This window comes from Vigna umbellata, chromosome 1, assembly GCF_029865625.1.
Source record: "Vigna umbellata cultivar VRB3 chromosome 1, Vumbellata_1.0, whole genome shotgun sequence".
In the NCBI taxonomy this organism is placed as follows: domain Eukaryota; kingdom Viridiplantae; phylum Streptophyta; class Magnoliopsida; order Fabales; family Fabaceae; genus Vigna; species Vigna umbellata.
The window spans coordinates 33,913,179-33,927,209 of record NC_142165.1 but is presented as its reverse complement, the minus strand read 5'-3'; the positions used below and the strand labels follow the sequence as shown (position 1 = coordinate 33,927,209).

At 31.3% G+C, this 14,031-nt stretch overlaps 1 long non-coding RNA gene across 1 annotated transcript; it reads right to left on the bottom strand.

The window, feature by feature from the left end:
• Window positions 1-3,961: 3,961 nt before the first annotated feature.
• Window positions 3,962-6,850, bottom strand: LOC148205219 (uncharacterized). The gene is made up of 4 exons (XR_015785057.1): window positions 6,631-6,850; window positions 6,444-6,546; window positions 4,630-4,787; window positions 3,962-4,251 (listed from the first exon to the last, which is right to left on the bottom strand). It is a non-coding gene; the product is annotated as an uncharacterized LOC148205219 (long non-coding RNA).
• Window positions 6,851-14,031: the final 7,181 nt, after the last annotated feature.

The window sequence follows — 14,031 nt, the reverse complement described above, 5'->3', positions numbered from 1 at the left end:
TAAGCCCAAATATATGACCAGACCGAGCGTTCTATACCGATCGCTCGATTTTCTACAAAACTTGCAGAACTTCTCAACCACTTCACAGATTTCATCCAAACCCAGAATATTGCATATAACAGTTCTCACCCAAAATTACCGAACATCAAATAATTCAATTTCACATACATGCAACATCATCAAACAACAGTTTCATACATAAAAACTAAGTAATTAAATTAGCTAGCTTCCCTTACCTCTTGACCGGACCGAACAATGATTATTCTTTTCCAGACTCTGCTTCCTCCCCAAAAAATCCCAAGAACACCAGCTCAGACCAACAACTTGATCGTTGCAAAAATGAAGTCCTTGACACCAGGAAGACTCAGGCGTTGCCTGATTGATGATCGTAAGAAGAAAAGATAAGAATTTGCAGAGAGAAGAAGAAGAAGTTTAGAGAGAATGAGGAGAAAACTGAAATTCAGAAACATTTGGAGAAGAAAGTGCATGCAGGAATGGCTCGAGATTTTTGAAAAAGCTAATTATATCCTACCGTCAAAATCTACTCGGTCCAATCCAATGCACTCATCTGGATTCCACTTTGTTGTTGAATTTAAGGGTCTTGACATATTTTGTCTTAATTAAAAAAAAAAATAAAAGCAGTTAAAAGTAGCAAGAGATAATTAAAAATAACAAAAATTACAATTTTCTCATAAAAGCCTAAAAGTCAAAATTATTACAAGGATACGAATCAACCTCATTTTTTTTCTCTTCTTGTCTGTTAACATATTTTTCATTTTGTTTTTTCTCCTCTCTCAGATAATTTTTTTTATGGGTTTGCATGATTTCTTCTCTCAAATTTGTGGCTAGATTCTTCTTTCTAATCCTTTACAACCAAATGGTAATGTTTTTCTCTTTATTCTACAAAAAGAAGCTCGACGTGAAATTCTTGATACAACTTCATCTTTTTCTCCTTGTAATAACTTAGTTTTCTACATTAATTCTTTTAAAAAATTTCAATCTAATAACAATAAATATAAAAGTATCAAAATGTAGTCACTGTGACTTGTTGGATCACACAAAAGATAAATGTTATAAGATTGTTGATTATCTTCCAAACTATTTGAAGAATTACTACTAATAATGTACATCATGTTGATACTCAACCTAATAGTTCTTCAACTTCTTTATCTATTTTAACTCTTGCTCGTGCCAAAATTGATTCATTTTCTCACTACAAAAATGTCTAGTGATCTATACTACATAGAGTGATATTCCTACCATTATAATAGACAAGGACATGAATATTGATGTGCATTTCATACATCAAATTTATCTTATGCTATTATTAATTATGGTAATAGTACCACTAATGAAACTTGGCATAAATGCTTATGTCACACACTTATTATTGCTAATAAAGCTCCTTTAAGTTTGATTAGTCGACGTATTATTGTAGCACTTTGAACTTTCTAAGCAAAAATACTACCATTTTCATTAATTCTTTTATTTCATTCATTATAAGGGACTTTAAACATCTACATATCAATAATTTTGCTATTTTCTCCATTTAGTTGATGATAAAAAATAATATTTGATTTGGATTTATATGTGCTTAAAAACAAATATGATTATAACAAACTTATTCCTCGATTTTTCTCATATGTTGAAACTCAGGTTAACACCACTATTAAATTTTTTCAGTCAGATAATGATAAAATAAAATTATTTCAAAGATTTTTCTTTATAATAAAGGTGTTATACATTAGTTTTCTTGTGGTAAAAGACCTTAATAAAACACCGTGGCAGAAAGAGAATATTTACATATTTTAAACATTGCTCGATCCTCACGTTTCATTTTAATATTCCTACAAAATTTTGAGGTGGGTGTTAAAATTATTTTTTTTCCTAGTTCTATTTCGGATAATATATCTCCATATGAAGTTTTATAAGATAAACTAATTGATTATTTATGCTTCAATTCTTCTTTCACGTAGACATATATTTAGTCCTAAGGTCACTACTACAGTTAGAAATTTTCTTTTCTAAAGACATTAAGTTTTATGAATATATTTTCCTTTCAAAAACCAAGATATGACCTTTTCTACTTCACTTCAAAAACCAAGATGTATTTGATCCTCACCTTTCAAAAGACATTAAGAAATTAATATAGGGTTTTGGGTTTGCCTCGAAAGGGTTGATAGTGTGGAGAGCCTTGACCTCTCTTTCTACTTCACTTCAATCGTTCTTTTCATTTTCTCACCATTTCTTTAAGAAACAAATAAAAGTAAACATGGGATAAGATAAAAAAGATGAACTAAAATAAAACACAATAAATTAAAATAAAATAAATTAAGCTAAACTGAAACAAAATAAAATAAAACTAAATACACATAATTACATATGTTATTTCTCAAATTAATAAATATATTTTGTATAATTTTTATTTTTGTATTTTATCTTTCTTTATTTTGAAATTAATTGTATTTTTTTCTTTTTTTCTATTATTTTTACTTGGAGGTTGACCATATAATAACGATATAATTAATTAAAAATAATAATAAAATAACTAGTTATTATGCTTTAGAATATTTAAAATAAAAGAAATGTAGAATACAACAAATATGGAAGAAAAGAATTTTATTATAAAATATTCTCATCTACAATCTGAGAAGAAAATACATTTAACGATAATACATTGTTCCAATTTTATCCGCACATAAAGGTAAAAGAAGAAAATTTAGAGGAAATTTAAAAAGTATAACAGGTGATTTTGAAGATAACGATAGTCCATATTTAGCAAGACCATCAGCCACCGAATTGGTCTCTCTAAATACATGATTCCAAGTAATGTAATCAACTCTGGCACCCATCTGTATTATTGAAGAAACAAGAGCATAAAATGGATGTTTTTGGTGGATGACTCTCCCGTTAATAAGTTGGATAGCGGTTAATGAATCACTTTCAACGATCAAATTTTTATGTCCCATTGATATTCCTATTTCCATTCCAAGCTTGATTGCAAATAATTCAGCTTCTGCTGCTGAATCAACTTTTAACACACTTGAGAAGGCAAAAAGAAAATCACCCTGAGAATCTCTGATAACACCTCCTGCAGCGGCCTTTTTCCCATCCCAAGTGTAAGCTCCATCACAGTTAATTTTAACATATCCTTTTGGAGGTGGTATCCAACAAACTAATCTTGTAAAACTTGAATTATCTCTCTGAAAAAAAAATGTTTGTTCACCAATTGATAAATAAATTACAAATATAACAATGTTAAAAAATCAAATGAAAATTTAAATTTTTGACATCTAATTGAAAGTAAAAATAAAAGAATAATAATTATTATTATAATAAAAGATGATTTTTATGTCAAAATAAATTACTAGATAAACATGTTTCAAGGACATAAAACACTCCAAATTAAACTTTCACCATAATCTTTTTGCGTATTTTTCTTTAGTAAAAAAAATATGACATCCGGCATATCCTATTGTAACATTTCTAGATTAATTTATAATTATAAAAGAATGCAAAACTTTTTCAATCTTATTTATTTGTGATTCTCTATTATTACTATTGTGAATAGAAAATAACATCAATAGCCACATTCACTAGTGGAAAAATGGCTTTTTATAACGTACAAAAATGATCTTTTATATCGTAGTTACTGGGGACATAGTTCTGGGCGATATAGTAAGTCTGCGCATTTTATAACGTAGCAAAAATTTACGTTATAATATGTTCAACATATTATAACGTAGTTTCTGAAGTACGTTATAATAGATATTATAACGTAGAAGATTTTGTACGTTATAATATGTTATATATTATTACGTATATATTATTGTACGTTATAATAAATGTTTTTTTTTAAAAAATTATTATTAAATTTGACGTCCAATGAAATTATAATAATATTCCTGTATTATCATCTCATCCAATCCATTTATAATAAATATAGCTTTAAATAAACAAATTTATTGAAAATAACAAAATAGAATATTTCAAATATTAAATAGTCTAATATTTAATACTCATTTATACATGAAACTATATATTAAATCAAAATATTACATTAATGTACATACACTAGCCAAGTTTCTACTAACACTTAAAATAAAATAAAAGAAGCCCAGTTCCTTCTAATGTCTTCAATGCAATGTCTTCAATGCAAGTAAGGTGCTAAATAGACCTCTTTAGCAGCTTTTTCAAAGATTTCTATCAAGTACTTTGTGTGGTGTAGGTGTAGATGGATCAGCCATAAACCTGTTTTAACAAAAAATTGAAAATAAAATTTAATTGAATACACTAAAACAACAATTAAAGTGGTCAATTAAAGCAGAAAAAGTGGCACATTGCATACTCCATTGACGCAAACTACTACCAATATTATAAAAATGATATAGTTCATGCACCAAAAGTGTATTTTATATAATTTAAAGTATAGAAATTTAAAATAAAAAAAATACGTCAGTAAACAAAAATCACTCATTAACTTTGAATGTATGATTTTTAAGCAAAGTGAAATCTCAAAATAAATGAAAAGCAACCCATTGCCATTAACTTTGAAAGGGAGATATGAAAAAAATTTATCCGGTACAGGAAGAAACACCCCAAACATAAAAGACTTCATGAGCAAAATACCTGTATCAGGGAAAAGGCAATAAGAATTAGCAAGGCTCCAAACAAGAATGGGCCCAAAAAGTTGAAATCATGGCCTCTCCTTGCGGCAATAAAGGTGTAGATAGTTAGGCTGATCACCACCACTGCAATCAATATCACAGACTCCAGAATAATTTTCCCTGTATCCAGTTTCTAGTGTCGTTAGAAAATAATTGGTTGTTCTCACTGAAAATGCTCATTACAATAGACAAAAGTTTGTCATTTTGAAAACATATTCAACTCCCTTGCCATGATTGAAATCATGCTTCCTTGCTTCTATATACGAAATCAATTATTGTGCCTGCACAATTTCTTAATAGTGGAAACTGATTCTCGAAGGGTTGTTAATTGAGTGCTAAAAGATGGAGGGAATCCAGAATTAAATCTTGTTGTCAAGGACTAAAGAAATTTAACACTAGGTTCCAAATTTTCACTTTGCTGCATACTGATGGAGGTTAAACGACCTGCAACTTCTTAGTATTTCTGCTTTTTCTTTGTTTAAATAAGTTCTAGTTTTCTGATGCTAAACTAATGATGTTCTTGCTGTTTTATCTTAATAAAGTTCCCATCTTAATCTCAAGAAAATAATAAAAATTGAGAATACATTATTTTTTGTATGCATGTCAGAATTCAGTAAGTAGAATAATACAAATACCAAGTAACACAGACTTTGAAATCGTAAATTAAAATAAAGGCTGAATACTGGCTCTTTCCAATGAAAACACACATTCTACTATAAATACGCGTTTCACATTAATCAAAAGTGATGGAGATGGATTGGAACAGTAGAGATTGGGTGGGTGGACAAAATCAAACCCCTCTATCCCTCTTGTCTTGTATTAATCCTAGTGAATCCAATGTCCTTATTTTTGTTAATACAGTGTTGGGAGATTACAATTTTAAAATAGAACACGGCTCCCTCAAACACTCTCAATAATTTCCAGCCTAATAAACAAATTCAAAGGGAAGCTCTGTGCAGTTTGTTCCGTTACTTTTGTGTATATTATACGCACCATTGGTGTTAAACTAAACCACTGTCACATGTCACCTAACTTATCAAACACATCAGTTATTAAATTAATCACAGGGAATAAAGTCAATATACGCTATAAAGTTTAACCAATATCATATGCACATATACATCCCCTCCTCGTGGGAGTGAGCAAATTGATTTAAGCATGGGCAGTTGAGAGAAAGAGTAGCAGAGATAATGGAAGAATACAGTTCAACATTACTATGCCCAATACAAACAACCTTTTATAAGATGTGTTTCATTGTCCATAATTGACCACATCTTCTATTTGATCTTTATAAAAATAGAAATTTCACTCTTAAATCATCTAAGTGTATCATCAAATGGATGTTAAAAGGCATCACTTTTAAATAAGTGGTTGAAGAGAAGCTTTCCAGCCAGCCCGACAATGAAATCAAAGTGTTTCATAAGTAATGGTTCAGAAATCACTACTCTGAAGAAAACCCCCTTCTTCCCTGAAAAACATCCCTGAAGAAAACCCCCTTCTTCCCTGAAAACATCCCTGCTGAAAAAACCACTGCTCTGCTACTTTTTCTCTACGACTTTCATTGGCACAATCCAGCATCAATAATTCAGACAGAAAAGTTTTTTTAATTAAATAGTCTATGATTACACTGGTTTATTTGTAGAAATATAAACCTAAATCCAAAATTAAATTTGAAGCAGATTCTCGTTTTTTGTTCTTCAACAATCAATGAAAACTAAATTAACCGTATAAAAAGAGGGGAAAAGTGTTACAGAGAACAATGTGAACTATAAATACCTTCAAAATTCTCCAATCACCACTGTGGATAAGGCTCCCTCCTCCTCTCTCTCGTGTGAACGCAGCTATTTTCTCCAGCAATCGAAACACAATCCCCACCAATCTAAGAAGTTAGTGAAATTAATAGAAGAAAAACATAACAAATTAGGGGAAAACATAACAAATTAAGGAAAAACATAAAACCTACTTGGTTAGACTTCAAAGATTTCGACGAAGAGGCAGCGGAGGCAGAAGTAGTCTTGCGGAGGAAGGAGAGTTCTCGGAACCGTGAAGAAGTGCCGAGAAATGCGAGTGAGGAGTGCAAAGAAATGTAAGTGAGAGGGATGAGACGAAGAGGAAGAGAGGAATGAGAGTGAGAGGGAAGGTGAAGAGAGGAATCAGAGTGAGAGGGAACGGGAACATGAAGAGAGGGTGAGATATTATAACTGATTTCTAAAACTCCGTTATAATACATTAATAATAGGTTTTCAACTTATTTACAAGATTGCCACCGCTTTTTATATTATAACTGATTTTCAAAACTACGTTATAATATGTTTTAAACTTATTTACAAATTTGCCACTGCGCGTTTTATATTATAAGTGATTTTCAAAACTACGTTATAATATGTCTTAAACTTATTTACAAGTTTGCCACCGCATCTCATATTATAACTGATTTAAAAAATTACGTTATAATATCTTCCTATTATAATGGATAATTTTTATCCGTCATAATAGGTTTGTTATAAAAAGTCATTTTTCTACTAGTGATTATATGTGAACAATATGATTTATCTTTTTAATTCAAAACTAAATTAATTTGGAATAAAAGAACATAGTATGAAAATGTTATCATTATTAACATTTTAATGCAAAAGGATGAAAGAAATTTACCTTATCAATATGAAAGTTGTTGTTTGTGTTAACCCACCAATGTAAGTTTGGGCATTCTTCACCCTTTGGACAATTACCATTTATCCAATCTGCACATGTAGTAGGTGATGATGACCTTTGAGAAATCTTCCTTTCTACCTCCATACTTTGTAACAATGAACAAGACACAATTCTCTCTAGACTTAACTCTCTCCGCATAAATGGTTTTCAGGAAAATGGAAATGATGATTTTGAAGGAAAAGATAGTGTAATAGATTTTGGATATGACTCATTTAAATAGAGAAATGAAATACTACAACATAAAGAGTTAGAGATAATATAAAATAAAATATTAAAAAAATCAAGATAATGTAATAATATAAAAATAAAATAAATGACGAAAGATAAAAATAAAAGAATAAAATAAAATAAACATAACAATAAACCATATATAATTATCGTATCTTTAGTTTTAAGTAAAACATTAAAGTTGATTTATATACTACGATGGATAAAAAAATACAATCCTATAAAAACTTAAAATATTTGTGCAAATACTCCAAATCTATAAATGTAGTTCTCTGTCCTAACTAAACCAATATGAATATATATATATATCATAAATATTTTTATATTTTTTAGTTAGGTTAACATTGTTAACTGCTTTTAAGTATTTGCAGTATCTAAGATTTTGTATTTTTTATTTAAGTTTGTGAGATATTTATTGATGTAAGGATATAAATTTAAATATGTATAAATGAAAATTTTGATTAATATATTATAGTTTTTTTACTATAATACATAATATTATGTGTTAGTTGTTAATAGTTATTAAGGCGAAAAAGTAACTCAAATAAATTAAATGACTAAACTTAAGTCTCACATAAAAACTAAATAAATCTTATTAAAGGAGATAATTTATTTTCAAAACTAAATTAATTTAATATATTCAATTAAAAGTAATAATTTTAGGTTAAATAAGTTAAATTGTTAGTATGTTAATTATTCGACTGAAAATTGGCTGGATATATTATATTTTAATTTTTTTTTTATAAGTTTGTAATTGTCAGACCTCATTAAAACGCACCCAAATACCCCTCTGCACGGACGTCAGGTGTCAAACAACGAGGATCAGAAATCAGATAGTGGAATGCAGGTGTCAGCAGAAGAGCGGACGCTTTTTTTGACGTGGGAAGAAAACTAATTTTTCTGAAACTTCCGTCTCACTCTCTTCTGCATGCACCCTTCTTCCCAAAACTCTGAACTTCTCATTTCTCCTTCTTCTCACTAAAAACTCCCCCTTCTCTTTACCAAAACTCACTCTTTCTCTACACCGATCTCCATTCAGGCACCGTAGGAGCACTTCCGGCGTCCCAAGCTTTAGTTTGATCCGATTGGTTTCAAATTCTGAACGGGTAAGTTTTTCTTGTCTTTAAACGTTCGTTCTTGTAAACATGCAAACCAAGTTCTGGTTGCATGGGTCCTTAGTTTCATTCTGAACGAGTTTGGTCTGTTGTTTTATTTTGGTTCGAAGAGTCGTTGAGCGTTGAGGGTAGAAAGGATCTTAGTTCGGCGAGCTGAGTTTTAGTCTGAAGGACGTACGTTCACGCTCTTAGGTAAGGGAAGCTTATTTAATTTAATTTGTATGCTATTGTACTGTATGAACATTCGTTAATTGACTGAATGAATTGGATGCATGATGATTGATATGTTTGTAGTACATGAACGTTCGTTTATTTAATAAGTGGAAATGAAATATGACTGAGTTATGTTATGATGTATGAAATATATGATATCTCTATGTTTGAAGGGTATGAAATATGAATGTATAAAGTGTGAAACTATATGTAATAAATGAGTTGGAATATAAATGATCCTGATATGATTTCCCATAAGAAAGTATACGTTCGTTACTGAACGGTCCTTGACTGTTCGGTTTTATAGTGAATTTGGTTAGTAATGGATTCTTTCATTTGGGAAGAATCCTAGTTGAGGACGAGCGTCTACACTTCGAATTACTGTGCTTGAGCGTTCGGCCAAGCATAGTTCTGTCTTGATATTCTGCTATGAAATATTTTAGTTATTCCTAAATACTACTTCAATAGTACCTTGGCATAATTATCAAGTTTCTTTTATATAAGTTAGTGGCACCTGGTCTTATACCAAGTGTTCGTCATAAGCAAGTGTTGGTCTTACACCAGGCATTCGTTCTATCTCTTTAAGCTAAATTTCCTTATATGAGCGTTCGTTCAAGCCCTCTAGGGTTCGCTCACTATAGTGTTCAGTCTTTGACTGTCACTTGGAATCTTGATACTAAACTCAATTAAACTAAGTATTCACAAACGTTTGGTCTCGTCATATGAGACATTTTAGGTATTATCTTAGTGCCTTGAAATATTCTTATTCATATGTTTCACTTTGGAGTCCTTGTTCTTGGTCTGGTATTTTAATGTTCAAATGGAGTTCTCAAGAGTCGGTTTATCTAATTGGCTCAGCGTTGAAATCGACGTTCGTTCATTCGTTTCTTGGAATATATTATTGTGCACGCTATCTTTCTTAAAACCGATGTCAACCTTTGGTCTTAATCCATTCTCAAATTTGAAGATATCTCTGTCTCGCTCTATGTGTTCGGCCTAGTTTTGAGTTCGGGTTGAACGTTCGTTATTTGGAATCCTCATGAATCTTTGTACGAGGTGATTAAATGAGATGTTTATTAATAAAAGATGAAGAAAATGTAATATGGAAATGTTGTTGATTATGGACGAGCGTTCCGGGGAGGAACGACTCATGTATGAATATTGGAATTTGTAAAGTATGACTGTGGTAATGCTAAGCTGTCTATTCATCCTGATGTTCCGTGAGTACTCGTCCTCATGTAGAGGGGGGTAGGTCATGTGTGGGAACGGCGGGAGGTCCTAGTCCTTAGGGGTACTTTGGACAGATAGGACTAACCTCGGGTGGCAACTGATGAAAGTTTTCCAGTTACTACACCACCCGGGTGCACGAACGTCGTAGCTACACAGATTTCATACAGTCCGGACGGTCAGTCTAGTATATTAGACTTGTGTGAATGAACTCTGATTTATTTTGTTTGAATGATTTTGTGAAATGTACGATATGCATGAATTAAATTACATAAGCTTACCCTGTGTTTCCTGTCGTGTCTTGTTTTGTACGTTCGTCTTGTCGTTGCAATGATCATCTCTGTGGATGTGAGCAGAAGGGCACGCACTGTTGGAAGATACGCTGGAAGAAGAAAATTTGGTAGAAGTTGAAGTTAAGACCGAACCTTAGGACGTTCGGTCAGTAGAGTAGTTTTTGAAATAAGGCGGTCTGTCGCCACTTTCTCATCTTTGTATGAATGACCGTTCGGTATTTGACTTTTGTAAACCGTTAGGTCAGACTCGTACTTATGTATTGTGTAAATATAGTAACTCTTTCTGCAAGGTCGTTCGGCCGAGACCGTACGTTCTTGTATAGTGTAAGACTGGTCTGTTATATTATTAAATGTAATTATTCGATTATATGGTTCATTACTGTATTTTTGGGATGTTACAGTATAACATTCCTTGACCGTTTTCATAAATTTTTAAGATTATGTCATACTTTCGATTCTGATAGATAATAATAAATATAATAATAATAAAACTTAATTAAGATATTTTTAATTTATGTTTTTTTTCATAAATATTAATCTTTTATCTTCTTTTTCATAAATGTTTAAGATTTTGTCATAATCTTGACGGTGACAAATAACAATAAAAATATTTTAGATAAGTGCTTTTTAGTTTTTTTTTTCATTGAATAATTAAAAATTTTAAATTTTCTAATTTAGTAGTCTCTATGGTTTAGTTTTTTAGAGATGTGGTTGTTGTTTTGTGTAGTAATGTTATTCAATCATGTAAGATTTTGTAACTAATAAATATGATATTATCGCTAATATAAAGTCATAAATGAGTTTTATTATATTAATTAAAAACATGGTGAACATCAAGATAATTAGGTTATCCGGATGTATCTATATTTATTAAAGAATTGTTACACAAATTGATATAGTGATGAAGTAAAATTATTTAATAAAATAATAAGTACATTGTTCAAATAATAAAAATAACTTAATTGAAAAATATAAAATTGAAATATTTATTTAATAAAAAATTTTAACAAAGACACAGTAAAAAATATTTATATTTATGAATATTTTAAAATTTAAATAAATCTAATAAAAAATATTTTATCAAACGAAAAATATAAAATTATTCATTTGAATATTATACAAATTATTATTTATGGTAACCTGTTAATTTGGATACGAGTAATTATTTAAAAAAATTTTGTTTATCCAATATTTCGTTGATCTTTATATAATATATATTGATAACAAAAAAATATATTTATATTTTTTTGCTTCTATGAAGTTGGTCCTTGTACTATACTTCTTTGTTTAAGATTAGTTACTGTAACATCCCAAAATTATACAGTCAGCAACTATATAATAGAATATTAACATGTATTAATATTATAAAGCAGTTTTACAATTAAAGAGAGCAGTGTGCAAAAATGGCCGAACGGCCTTACATATACTCAAAAAATAACGAGCGTTCACAAAAGAATAAGGACGAATGGTTTCCAAAACGATTACCGAACGTCCTAATATTTACAATCAGAAAAAGGGCGCTCGCTCACCAGCGACCTATTATCCTAAATACACTAACTAAAAACTGAACGCCTCACTGTTCGGCCTTCACTTCTACTTCCACGAGATTCTCCTCAGCTATGAATCCTTCTTCCAGCGTTTGCTCTAGGGAAGTATCACCTTCTGCTCACATCCACACGGATGATCATTGCATTTGACAAGACGGATATACATATACAAGACAACACAATGGAAATGCAAGGGTAAGCTTATTGAATTTAATTCAAGTCAAACAGATATTTCATACTTAACAAATTCAGCAAGTACATTCACAACATATACATTCAATTCATACGTAAATTTCATCCAAAATCCTGATACTAGACAGACCGTCCGGACTGTATGAATCCTGTGTAGCTAAGGCGTCCGTGCACCCAGGTGGGGTAACTGGAATGCTCATCAGTAGCCACCTGAGGTTAGTCTGTTCTGTCCAATTTACAGTTATGGACTAGACCTCCTGCCATTCCCACGCATGACATACTCCTCTCTACTTGAGAACGAGCACTCACGGAATATCAGGATGAACCACCATCTAAGCTTACCACGTTCATACTTACAATTCTCAATTTCCAACCAAGAGTCGTTCCTCCCTGGAACGCTCGTTCAAAAACCATAATCATAATTTCAACTCTTATAGTGTTCGCACATCTTAATTATTCCTCTTAAATACATTTTCATTCTTAGTTTCACTTCCATAAAAGAACGAACGTCCAGCCCTCTTTGTAATAGAGGACGAACGTTAATACATTACCAAGAGATGCTCGTTCACGAATAGAATAAAACCAAGACAGGTTATTAGACGAACTCCATTATAACTTGACTCAGTTAGATGAACTGAATCTAGTACGATCTGGAAAATACTTAGAATTGATTTAAGTTCAATAACTCTGGAATGAATCCAATGGATACATAATTCGCAAACTAGTTTAGATAAATAAACCGAACAGAAGATAATTCAGGAGACAAACCGCCAGTCAATGACCGAGCGCGAAAATAGGCATTTAGTGAATTTTTGAACGAACGTCACTGAAGTATTGGACGAACGTTACTAGAACTATTGGACGAACGTTATTTAAGATTTAGGGACGAATGCTATTATACTTTAGGACGAACGTCATGAGAATACAGGACGAACGCTATTTCAGCTAGTTGGCGATTACGGAAAGGAACGAGCGTTCGGTATAAGACCGAGCGCTACTTATTACTTACTCTTTGGGACGAGCGTTCAGTATAAGACCGAGCGCCACTTAGGACGTACGCTTTTTGTGTCGAGACTATTCACTGATTCAAAATCATGGAATTGGGAATATCATATAAACTGAGATAATTAAAGTTTGTGTTTTAGCAATTTGACTAAGTGTCCAAGAGTAGATTTTCAAGCTTCTCAATTTCTCACATAATACTCCTGATATCTACGTTTGGCCGAACGCTCAAACGTAAAGCTATATATATATAAGAGGGCGTTCGTTCTCAAAGGAAATCCTTTCCAAATGAAAGGGTTCAGCTATTTCATAAATGACACTGATAATACCGAATGGTCAAAGACCATTTCGATCACGAGCGTTCTTTAACACAGAATTTCATATTCAGATTCATCTTACAAAAATTACCTTTTTCAGTATAAACTTTCATACATTTAATTGCTCATATCATAGCATAAAATTCATACTTCTTCATACATCATCTCATCATACAGCTCATTTTTCAATTTAATCAAACCATAGAACATTTCATCACTTTCACCCATCATTTCAGAATCATATTCATATACTCAAAAGTCCAATATCATAAATCATATTTTCAAGCATCACATAACGCGCATGCAGTACAGAAATCACATGAGTTAAATCTAATAAGCTTCCCTTACCCGGATTAAGCAGTGTGCGTTCGTTCTTCAGAAAGAAAACAAGATTCCAGTATACTCTTCTACCCTTAACGTTCAAACCCCAAAAACTCCTCAAACCGTTTCAGAATCCAAAACTGTTCGGTTTGATGGAAAGCTCACGGTGCAGGGATGGTTCTCACGGTGCTGAAACG